The sequence below is a fragment of the Haemaphysalis longicornis genome, unplaced genomic scaffold, assembly GCF_048455015.1.
Source record: "Haemaphysalis longicornis isolate Haplotype H1 unplaced genomic scaffold, Haemaphysalis longicornis Haplotype H1 scaffold_7, whole genome shotgun sequence".
Lineage (NCBI taxonomy): Eukaryota > Metazoa > Arthropoda > Arachnida > Ixodida > Ixodidae > Haemaphysalis > Haemaphysalis longicornis.
In genome coordinates, this window is record NW_027526422.1 from 55,554,515 (window position 1) to 55,567,207 (window position 12,693).

General features: G+C 46.7%; 1 protein-coding gene across 1 annotated transcript in view; it reads left to right on the forward strand.

Annotated features, from left to right (window-relative positions):
• Positions 1 to 12,693, forward strand: part of Sog (chordin short gastrulation) — a 327,634-nt gene that overhangs the window by 154,609 nt on the left and 160,332 nt on the right. The window lies entirely within an intron of this gene.

Sequence of the window (12,693 nt, forward strand, 5' to 3'; positions counted from 1 at the left end):
TTTAGTTTGTGGTCTTTAGCAGGAACTATGGTCGGCAAACTTTGTAAAAACTTAAAAAAGCAGAATTTTGTTTCTTTTCAGCGGCAAAGAGTTTGGTGTGAATGCTGGTCACTGTCCTCGCGGTGACAAATATGACAGTCACGCTTGTCTACACCTAGCTCCTTGCCCAATCGCCAAAGAGAGTTTTGAGCGCAACGCAGACAGCGTGCGCAGGTCGTTGTTTTCTACATACCAACAGCGTTGTGAAATCGCTAAGTGGCCCTCTAAGAGCTGTCGTTCAAAGAAGTCATTTACTTTCGAGGCATTTGTCTTGTTGACAAATCTCGTCGCTGTCGGAACGCTATGACAGCAGCGAAGCTTCTTTTTTTCACTCTTCTAGCTGTTTCACATTGACACAAAACGCTTCTTTTGACACGTTGAGGACGGTAGCGGTGACGTGCTGGTTAGCTTAGCGTCCAGTTACACGTCTTTAACGTATCATCGTTCACGCTAAACCGGTATTCTCTTGTTTCACCTTCGTCGGCCCTCTTTTAAAGGAGGTCCCCTTGTTTGAAAGCGCTGCTCATCGTATTACAAGCCGGAACAGTAATAAACTCGTGGAAAGACGTGAACTTTTCTCTTTTGTCAACACACAAGGGGCTAAATTCATTGCTGCCATCTGTTTCAATTTTTCTTTTTTTTGCTACATACGACCGTTAATTAAGGCACGCGGACACTTGTGCCCCCACTCCCCCCCTGTTTATTTTTTTATGCAATGCCAGCCTTCTTCCAAAGTCGGCTTTTCACCGGCCTAGCTGCTACCTAACTCGGTTGGTGACAGCGAAACACCAACCTTCGGAGCTTCTTTTAACGTGAGTTAAATTCACTGACTGAGAAGAAAAGACAATAAAAGTGTCAGGAAAGTGTCACATCTTGCGAGTACTGCGGGTGAGGTCGCTCGTCGCTATTGGAGAGTAGTAGTAGCCACTTTATTTAACATCTGGTTCAGGGTAGGGGGCGGCGGGGGCCGTCCAGAGATGCACTATAACAACGGCCAAGGTTTAAAGTAAAAGTATTCCACATTTTTAAGTGCAGATCATTTTAGGGGCTCGCCTTGTCGTCGTAGCTCGCTGCAATGGTCGATGTCATACGACTGCCGGAATCGGGCAATGCCGCGAGATAACGGAATCATAAGTAGAGCCTGGCGTTCCGCCGTACGGCGTACCGCTGGAGCTTCGAAAACCAAGCGGTTTAAATAGTCATAACCGTTCGAAATTATTGAAACGCTGGCGCTTGTCATATGTATCCCCGTTGTTTAGCGAAAAAAAAAGAAAAAAAAAACTGCAGGTACTTTTGACGCAAAATATATGTAACTTACCGGTAGCACCCGCGTTCATTTAGTTCGGAACGCTCGTTGGGTTGGTTTTTGCGATAGTAAGCGAAAAAAAGTGGCAGTGCAACGCCGGCACGTTCGGGAGGAAAAGCAAGCACAAAAAAGTACAGAGCTACCCCTGGCGCTGTTTCAGGCAGGGGGCGCGCGAGCACTACGGAGGCAGGAAATTTGAATTGCTTTTTGTGGTAGCAGTGAGCGGATAACGGCGTTGCAGCCCATTATGGCGAATCGCTTTCACGTTGAGTGGAACGGCTTTAATGTTTTAGGTCGCCTGGATATACAGGCTGTAACAGAGGAAAACACAGCAAGCATATGGGCCGGACGACAGCAGGACTGACGCAGGCGTATAGCTAGGGGGCTTCATTGGAATCGAGCCTGATAGTTGCGCAATGGTCACCCAGCGTCATATCGGTTCAGCAGACAGGAAGACTCTCCTATAAATGTCGCTCTTTTGCACGGACACTCTGCTCCATGGATCACGTTCATGGTTCGTTGTATTGAGTTCCATGTGCGTAGCTCCTACCACTTATTCGTTCGGCTTGTTGGCCTTTGTAAGAAACGCTGGTAAGATAAATGCTGGCGAAATAAAAGCGGAACCAAAATAAAAGATGAAAAAGACTGCCTTGTGTTCTTGCAAGCTGTGTCAGACCCAACAAAAACAAAACAAGAAACACACACTGGCTCACGTTCCTGGTTCTAGTGATGCCAATGACTATATATGTTCGGGTGGTTCAAAGCACACAGATCCGGCTCCACTGTCGCCGCTTGGATTAGCAAAACAAAAATGATCCGTGGGATGAAGTTTCCAGCGGCGTCGCGTGCACGAGCGAGAGCGGTGAATTTTCCGCGGACGTCTACGGCAAGGCAGATAGGAATAGAGTCTTATCATTATTATTGTGAGTCTGCACACACGACGCTTCGCATATCGAAGACAATCTGCGTAGTATTTTGTGCTTCTTTTTTTTCAAACTCGAATATTTTTTTTAATTGTAAACTGAAGGCTGAGTGCATTGTTAGGATATACTGAAGAAGGTCACATAATCACAGACTTTCAACGGGACCTTTTATAAAAATATATACAGGTGATTTAGTAAAGTTCAGAAAACAAGAGATAATCGCAACTGCTTCTCGTCAAGATGTCAGCGACAGAACTTGCCAACGTGCTACATTGTAACAACAAATAATCCTATCCCCCGTTTGTCTTCCTGCCGAACCTGATATGAAACGAAGTGTGCCGGAACGTGCACTCATCTCGAGAATTTCGAAATCACCCTAGGAGATAGTAATACACGGGACGATATTATCTGCGGTTTACGGGAACTGTTTTAGGCCGTATATGTTCATTCTATCGACCGATACACACACAAACGAAACCCAAATTTCCCAACCCCAACCCAACAAACGACACCCAAACCCAAATTTTGCCGACCAGCCCTGCAGCCCACCACCGCCAGTGTAACGCAGTGTCACCTCGGGACACGTTCTCTGGATAACTGCCAATTAAATTCGAGAAAGCCGCCAAGCAGTTCGGAATCCTCCGACAATGTGCGGTTTCCGTCGATCTGTGACGCGAAACTTCTTTATACATATATTCTAACTGGAGTGCGTCTTCCTCGCTGAGTGAGCCCTGCCTTGTATCATCGAGTTGGTTGCTGCGTCGAGATAGGAAGTTATGGCACATTTGGTTGGTACTTCACGGAAACACCATTAGCGGGCTCCACCGCACGCTCCGCAGAACGATACTTCGTGAAACTGGTATTCGTACTGACCTTATACAGCGTCAACCAGTGCCGTGGTAGTCGGATATCTGTCGTTCGCGATGACTAACGTGGCTGGAGTGGCCGCTTTCCTCTCCGCTGTGAGAATGTTTCTACTGAAGAAGTATACACAGTAAAACCTCGTTATAATAAAATCGCTGTTAGAATGTATAAAAATCACATAACGCCTTCTTTTAGCGAAGTATCGCGTATAACGAAGCCATTCTCCTGTACAGCGCACTTAGCTGTAACGAGGGCTTATTGTGCGTCAAGAGGCAGGGCGTAGCTTTGTGAGCATGCATCACTCGCTCGCTGGCTGATTGTGCACTTTCGCCGCCAAGCCATCACTCCCGCCCCCCCCCCTCTTCCCGCCCCCAAATGAATGAGCGCCAGATGTTTTGAGCACGTAGTATGCACAACAAGTTATATTTTTCACTAACGTGGAGCAATTTACCGTGCGTCGCTTGTCTTTGTGGATTTTTTTTCCCGCAGAGCTACTCCCTACGCTTTACAATGCCCCAGAAGCTTAATGCTACCGAGGCACGGTATGAAATATGCCCTGAAAGCTTTGCGTGACAGGGCTGGAAATCGCTAGTTTGCCCTAATTTCTCGCTTTAGCGCAGCTGTGCTTTACTCTGTTTCGTAACTGTTTTTAACCGAGCGACGTGGGTACGGTGTGGTGTTGTTTATGGTTGTCCTGCGCCTTAACTCGGTTTTGATGAACTAGCGTAATGGTCTAGTTACTGGAAACGTTATTGCTTTGTGTTCTAACTTTTCTGTCGAGTAAATTTCCAGTGTGCAGGGACGTTTGTTTTCTACAGCGAAGAGCTTGTTTCAAGGAATGAAACAACTGGTTTGGCCTAGGTATACGAAGCCAGCGTCTGTATATCTTATCCATTTACTGAGGACGGTCAACTTATGAGGCGCCATGATAACCGCATCTTGTTATATGCCAAATCTATTTAAAAATAGTACAATCCATCGGGCCTCGCCAACCCCTTCCCCTTCCGCATCAAAACACTGTTGAAAGTTCGACTTTTAACGTGAAACTGAGTCATTAAGCACTTTGTAAACAGTAAACGAAGCTTGTAGCAGAACGAGCATAGTGAACCTACCTGGTTTGTTCCACCTAGGGAATACGTTTCTGTATTCCATGTGACAGACCCATATTTATGGGACCTACCTACGTATTTATTTCACTAACATCTTGGCAAATAAATACGAGTATTTTGATTTCCTTTTTATTTAAGGTTTTTAAAAAATGCAGAAAATCCCAAGTGGTAATTGTGGAATAATTGCCCAAGCCGCTCTGCTAGAAAACCGACTTTAAAAGAAGGCTTCTACACTAGACACCCGTGCAGTTGTAAGATGGCACTTTTTCTAGGCGCAATATAAGCAGTCTGATACCTTACTAGGAAGTCATCAAGGCCGTTTATGCAACATTTTCATAAGTTATCTTGTATTCGTATAAAACGTGTCATACCAAGCAGCTGTTAAAGTCGGCTTCACCGTTCACACAACTGCATTGCTAGGAGGACATCTTTAGAGGCAATTTACGTCTAGCGCTTTTCATTAACAGTATTCTGGCAGGCGTCTGGACACACCAAGCGTTACAGACTTAAAAACGGTTGTACTCGCCGAGTCCACCTAGAAATGCTGAAGCATCTAGACGCCGACACAATAAACGTGGTTTAGTGTGTCGATTTTTGTCTAGCCGATGGTTAATGGGTCGTCATGACCGTCTGACGCCATCTGAGATGTGCGTCTTGCCTTCAGGTAAGCCCACTGTCCAGTATCCTTCATTTCATTTGTACAACGGAAATGCAATGGCGTGGGCGTGAATACTGAATACAGGCGACCAAAACCACAACCGGATGGGCTGGTCGGTCAAGAAGACGCTAACAATGCCAGTTCCCAACTCTTTGCATAATGGTTTCCTGTTTTGTGGGCTTTTATTCTTGAGACGATACACGTTCTCGGTTGAACTTCGTTGCAACGAAAGCCGACGATGTTTCTCTATCATATCCTAGAGACACATGCCGTATCGGCGGCATTCGGGATATACTTAGATTAATGACGTTAGGAACTTTTACGGCTACAACAGGTTATGCCTTAGAAAATACTTACCCCATCATTAACACTAATCTGTTTTAGTTGGAGGGGTTTCAATACTAGATATATTCGTCCAAGGATCAGCCTTTAAACCCGCTGCTGTGCTACTCGCGCATATACGGCGTTGTAAATTGCCTTCTTTAAAGACACTAGTGCAGAGAAGGCGTGCGAGTTTTTTAATTTTTTTTTACTCCAGGCAATGGTTTTCAGCCTCACGTCAGATTTTGAAGTGAACGCGCGATGTCACGGCACCAGCGAGAGAGGAGTAATAATAATAATACCCGAGTACGATATACGAAGAACTCGTCCGTATCCAGCGAACGACGCCAGACTTGGCTGCTTTCCCCCGCCTTTGTGTTCGTTTCCTCGACATTGCACGATTAATCGCCGTTGTTGTTCGCCCGATCGGAACAAGCGCGGACCTCGTTCTCGGGTTTCTTCGTCTCCACTTCCTCCTTTTCTCATTTCTCTTCTCGTTGATTTCCACGTCGAAATCCCCGGCACCGTCTCCTCGCATACAGCTGTCTTGCTCCGTTTATGTGTTCGACTTGGCTGCTACGGAATGAAGGCGGTGCGGTGCACTCTCGCACCCAATCTCTCCCTTCTCCCTTCCTCCTCTCTCTTTCCAATCTGGCCGTTTGTCTCGCCGCATCCGTGCTCTCTCCGCCAACTGTAGCGCCATCTTCTCGGTGAGCTCGCCTGACTGCGGCGTTGATTAAATGGCACCTAAGCCGCCAAGTCTGTTCTCAGACGTGCGAGTGAGTGCGAGAAAAGAGGAGCAACGGTGAGACGAATCGAACAGAACTGCACCCATGTGGAGTGGTCCGCGCATGATACGTTTGTCTGCGGCGCTGAGCTCCTTCACCGCTTTTGCTCGGCAAAGAAGCTACGGTCGAGTGTGCCTCCGAGAGGTTTGCTGACCGCGCGGTATTACTAGATAAAATAATAATACTAACCATAAGATAAACTAGATAACACTAGATAAAAAAATATGAAAGTAAGGTGTTATCTAAAAAAAAACAGCTGACTGCAGGGTAAGGTGACTACTGAATAAAAATGTCCCTACGGGCTACTTGGTATTTAATTGCAAAGTTAGGTTTGAGAGTCAACCACAACTTCGGGGACAAAAAAGAAAGGCAGGACGGAGCTCCTGTGTGCTATCTTTCTTTTTTCCTGGAGTTTGTGGTTAGCGCTTAAACATAACTCTTATAAGGGAAACACGTATTTTTCTCGCATTTGCAAAAGTAGGTTAATTTTTAGTGTAGCCTTACTAATAGTTTCAATAAGACTAATAAAAATGGTACCCGACGCAGTGCGAACACGGAAACAGGAGTTCCATTTCAATTTCAAAGGCGTTCTTTTTTTTTTTTTTTGCCGCGTTCGGTAGGTGCTAGTGAAACGATATGCGGCACGACACGACCGCAGCGCGCTTATAATAAAGCGCGAGGCGGGGCAGACCGAGACCATGGTCGCTTCTTCGTCCCCAGATTTCTCGCTCGAAATGGCGAATTCTCAGGAACCTAGTGGAACCACTGCAGGAAAGTAAAATTTCGTATGGGGCAGGGAGTAGACTTGTTGTTGTTTGTTCGTTTATTTAATAGCCTCGAGGCTTAGTAGACACCAAGCGGGTCCGATCTATATCCAGGAAACTAGGTTGGCCTCCCGGATATAGTCCAGTAGGGAACGGTAGGCAGGACCATGGAGCCACCGATGGTAATGCGTGTTTTGCTGCAAATTTAGGCCTGCTGCCATCAAACATTTTCTTCGAATGTCCTATAGTTCCAGGGCATGTCCATAGTAGGTGGTGAAGGTCTGCCGTAACCGTTTCCTCACAGCAGGTTGGACATTTCACATGTCCTCAGTAGTCCCCTTTCCATCCACTCGTGCGGGCAGGAGTAAGAGCCACGCCCAGTCGGATCCTTCGTAGTACAACCTCCTCCATCCTGGTAAGATTGAGGGGGAGGAGAACCGAACACGGAGGTATAAGAGCACGCGTTCGGCGTCGAAGATCCTCCTTTGCAGCCGTTCTTGTGGCCCATGGGTCACTTGGGAGCTGGGCGGGGGATGATGGAACCGGGCAGTTGTGTGACAGGAAGTCAGCCCGTTCATTTCCTGCAATACTGGTGTGACCAGGAACCCATGACACAACCACTTTGGATGGCATTTTGCTATGGAGCTGGTGGATGCGTTGGCAGATGATGGGGGTCTGCGCAACCTGTTTCAAATAGTGGATCACTTGTGTAGGGTCGGTGCGAAGATTGATGGTATTCAAGCCTTCATTGGAAGCGGCTGCACATAGTAGGGCGTCGTGTATAGCCTGCAATTCCAACAGGATTGGGGTGCATGTGGCAGAGGCGTAGGTAATACGGCCTTCGATGCTGGGATGAGTGGGGCTGGTCCACGCAGTGACTCCATGCGTTCCTGTGCATGAAGCGTCGGTGTAGAGGAGGCATTGATCGTCTGGTGCCGGGTGATTTGGGAGGGGAGAGAGCTGCGCTTTACCCTCCTTGGTCCGCCTTCTCTGCAGATGGCTTGTTTTGTTGGAGGTTATAATCATATAACCCCAGGGTGGAAGCTCATCCTGACTTTCCGGAGGTGCCAAGTTGCCCGGGTCGAAGTGGTCGTACAGTGCATGGCCGTTCTGCAGACATGCATATATACTTTGACAGTCGCACAGCTCGGCGTTGAATTATGAGCTCGTCAATTGTGTTGAGCTGAGCTTGTTCCTGAAGGACCGGTATCGGGGTGATGCGAGGGAGACTGGGGATGACTCGCATGGCTTCTCTATTAATAGCTTCCAGTTTAGCATGTTGGGATACGGTTAGACGCTGAAACTGGGCTTCATAAACCAATCGTGGTTGGAGCACAGCGCACGCCAGCCTACGAGCGACCTCAGTTCTTGCACCACCCGCTTTTGGCGCAATGCGGCGGATCAGGCGAATGGTATTTGCCGCCGTTTTCCTCACTCCTTTAAGCCATGCTGTAGCGGTACCAGCCTGGTGAATATGCAAGCCCAGAATACGGAGCTCTGTTGCTTCAGCAAGCTGATGAGCGCCTATGCGTATAGATGGAAGGTGGACGGCGAGCTTCTTGCGGCCAGATTTGCTAGCGACTGTCATGTACTTCGTCTTCTCGGCGGATACAGTTAGACCAACCTTCGCTGCAAATGCCTGGATAACTTCAAGAGCCTTCTGCAGCGCTGTATACTGCATCTGCACGTTTTTGTGCGTCGACCATACTGTGACATCATCCGCGTAGATGAGGAAGCGTGTCTGTACATGAAAACTGCGAAATAATTTTTCAGAACTCTAAATAGTTTTTGCCTTACTCGCTGTCAAAGGTTACCGCCCATACATTTCAATGGAAAGTTTCCTTGGCTCTGGAACGGAGTAGAGTTAAGCGCAGAACATTTCAATGGAAGGTTTCCTTGGCTCTGGAACGGCGTAGAGTTAAGCGCCGAACTTCAAACTCCGCACAATGCACGCCTTCGCCCTCAGCATCAGCAGTGCCAAAATTCTTTAAATTACGCTAAATATTTGCAGAGTAATTACTTCTGAAAGAATTGTGATGAGCCGGAAAGCTGTACATGTGCGCTTTGCTTACGTCACGAACGCTAATCCTTAATGCACGTGGAATATCCCAAACTATGCGATATATCTATTATACGCCTTCTTCCTTTGTCTGATGTTCTTTTTTCATTCTTATTTTTTGCCATGAATTACAGTGTCGGACCATATCTCGGCACTGAATGAACTAAAAACATTTTGCTACAACAACTGTTACTTTTTTTTTACTAATGTTAGTAGAAAGTTCGGCTCCAACCTCTTTTTTTTTTTCTTCTAACCTGACAAGTTTCTGGAAACTCGGCAACAATGCCTACCCTGGGGCCACGGCGAGTCCGTGCCTCATTATAAACAAGGATTCCCCTCACTTTTTCATTTCCCGCCTTTCGCGGTGGCGGTAGAAGGCCCGCCTCGAGCAACTCGTATCCGCTGTTTTGTACACACCCGCCACTACGGCCACAAAGGAGAACAAAATAGATGACACCGCGCGCGCAAGACAGACGAAGGCGACTTGAGGGATGGGCCAAGAAAATGAGGCCCGAGAAAAGGGTCCAAGTTGTCCTGAGATTCGGACGCTCGTCGCGTCGTGATTAATGAAGACGTCGCACTTCTTCAGATGCGGGGCCGAATGCTTGTCCCCGGGCTGATTAAGTACCCCTTCAGACCCCCGGGGGGCAGCACGGAGCACCGGGGCTCCCATTTGCCGGGTCTCACTGCTCTATATGCACTTTATGTGCCCGCCATCCATCATGCTTGCTTCCGGCGCTCGTTTTCGCTGAGGCGCTCGTAATAAACGCATGCGCCGGTTGCGGCAGTGTCCGTTGCCGCGTTGTTCCGCAGTCTCCTAGAACGAGGAAGCAGCGAGTGCGAGCGAGAATGTGACGGATGATGACTGTTTAATGGACGTTACGTACGTCCACGTTAGTACAGTTTACGTAGTTCCGGGTATTTCGGGTTAATGCGCTAACGAGAACTCAGAGTGCTATGACATGAAGAAAAAAAATAAAAACAAACGTCGTATCGACTTTGAAGCGATTTGCAGCAGCTTAGCGAGATGGGTTCCATTTGCAGAGTGAAAAGTTTTTTTCTGTATAATACAGCTTTGCTTGCCCTACTTCTATAAGATTTTATGTTATTATTCTGTAGCTCATTATATATAACGACCTATAGAATATTTCATTCTATAGCTCGTATATTACGACTGATAGAAAATCCCATTCTACAGCTCATTAGATATAATAAGCTGTTAAGAAAAACTTGCGTAGGGACGACTGCAGAAAACAATTCAGCAAACAACGAGTTGAGTTCTTTAAGCGCTAATGAATACAAATAGTTTGGTCTCCCATCAGCTCAACAACTTTGAAATGAAAAGGCGCGTTACGTCTCGTGCCTTGCATTGTTTCGGGTACATGGAGACCGTTTTCTTTGTGGGTTCACGCGGCACTAAACCCCGGTTTTCCGTTAAACAATTTGCGAATAGCGTAAAAAGTTTGCTCCTGCAGTCTTTCGTTATTTTTTTTTTAGGAAAACGCAAACTCATAGTATTGTAAGACTTTTGCTGTATGCGGCGCAGTGTCAGGGGAAGAGGGCTGTGCGAAAGTTGGTAATGTTGGGCCAATCTTGGCCGTTGGCGCCAAGGGAATTCCTCCAGCGACAGCCTCGCAAAGCGGGGATTTCACTCGGGCCCGACATGCCAGTAATTGGCCTTTTCGTAAAGCGGGCTTTTTGTGTACGTTTTTCACACCCAAGACGCCCTGAACTCTCCTCGTTTTCCCTTCAGTGACATACACGACACCTAAGTAGAGGTTTTTTTCGCGTCGACAAGTTTTATAATGTTGCAATTCGCTTGTTCTTTCTGGTTTACTTTCCGCTTACCAATCGCAGCACCGACGAGGTTTTGTGCCAAATAGTTCTTATAGAAACCGCTTTGCGTTTTTTTTTAATTGAGTCGTTGCCTATGACGTGATCTTTGCATCGTGTTAATGACATTTGTCACCGACGAAGCTAATGCGTCCATGTTGTAGTACTTTTTTTTTAGTTTTAGCTGTGCTATTAGCGGCATGCTCAAATTAAATTTTGTTCGTGACATGTCGTAGGCAGCTCCTGTCTGCTTTTCATCACCCGGAATTCCTGTCTTCTTTTAGTCACATTTACAGCATCTTACTTTACTTTCCGTGTACAACCTCTAAAACTATAAGGTTGCTGAAAAAAACTTCCCTCGAATGGATTTATATGGCTGCAATCTCATTACAACAAAATGTGCCCAATCATTTCCGCTTCCTTCCTACAGACCACACACTCCCCCTCATTTTCAGTATGGTTCCCCACAGATCACTCTGTCGTCAAGAAACCTGCTCTAGCGTCAAAAAACAAAGCACTCCCTTAGGGTCATCACGTAAATTTCCTTCCCTGGAATCAAGTGTTACTGCCCCATACATCATTAACGATGTTCTGATTATTTTTCCCTCCATTTCTTTGTTTCTGTCTACTTTGCTTTTGGTGCGGTTACCTTACCTGTTTTTGACTCTCCACTGTTCGTTACATATTTCATCACTAGCTTTACAGTATTTCTCAGCAACTGCTCATCCGCACATCTAATGTAGAGGTACCTAAACGATTTAGTTGTCCACGTTTCATGGATCCATTGTTCATAACCTCTCCTCAAAGCCTTTTTTTATAATCTGAGCTTATCGAACTACATACGGCGCCCAGTAGCCCACGTCTCTCTGCGCTATGTCGTTAGCTGTTATAATATTCCCGCAAAAACCCAAATGACCTCTTGCGTCTTATTCACTTCCAGGCGGTATAGCGCGTTAGGTTTTAGGCCCGTTACTGCATCCGCAGAAATGACGCCTTGGACCATTATGCGTTACAAAACCGCTCACGCCACCCCATATTGTTGTAAAACCAGCATCATTGCAGCTGCATTTTGCTTTTCATTAATGTTGAGTTGTTCCTGGTGAGTTTATGTCTACCTCCTTGAAGTTGGTATTTTCTCACAGTAAGAGGGCGTGCAGAGAAGCCTCCTTTAAAGACAGTAGCAATATCGTTTTGCGTGCACGTATGTCTGCGAAACAGCGGAATTTGCCATTAACAACCGCCGCCTTAAAAAAACACACCCTTTTCTGAGAAGAATTCACAAGTAGAAAATTCTGTACTTTCAGGTGCATACATTCCGCCTTCCGTGCCTGCTCAATACGTTGTCTAACCATACGACCGTGTCTGACATCATAAGTCATGGTATGACATTATGATGTCATACCGTGTGTGACATCATGGTACGCATATATACACGCTGCATTTAAAGATCGTTCATCCACGATGACCACTGCTTGCCGACCGATTCCAAATCTCTTTTGCAAACTGCTGCGTCGCTAGTGGTGCGACAGTCAAGCCGACCACGCCCTTTACGTGGCACTGTGGGCTGTCCGTCGGCGCTTGTTTTAAAGCCCCTACAAGCGCCATGCCTGGAGTAGCAGTTTCACATAGCCGGATGTTCATACATGGCGCTGGAAGAGTCGATGGTTGCCCAGGTGCGCAACAGCAGTACTGCGTGCCGTTACAGAGAGTAAGCGGATCTCTTATTCAAGTGCTGCTACTCTACATCGCACTTCATCACGCCTTCCTGCTAGAAAAATACCGTATGCATATAAACTTGATACCAGAAAACCACGCTTTCCTTGCTAGTGTAGACTCACATGTTCTGAGTGCGCTTATGCATGTCATTCGGGCTTGGGAGGCTAAGGAAAACAAAGTAGCACCAGTTTGACCGTACGGCCTTGCTTGAATCCGAACAAAGCGAGTTGACGACCGCTCAATCAACGTGATCTTTGCGCGATTATAACCATCCGAGGTATCTCTTTCAGGTTACTTCTCTCCGATCATCGCT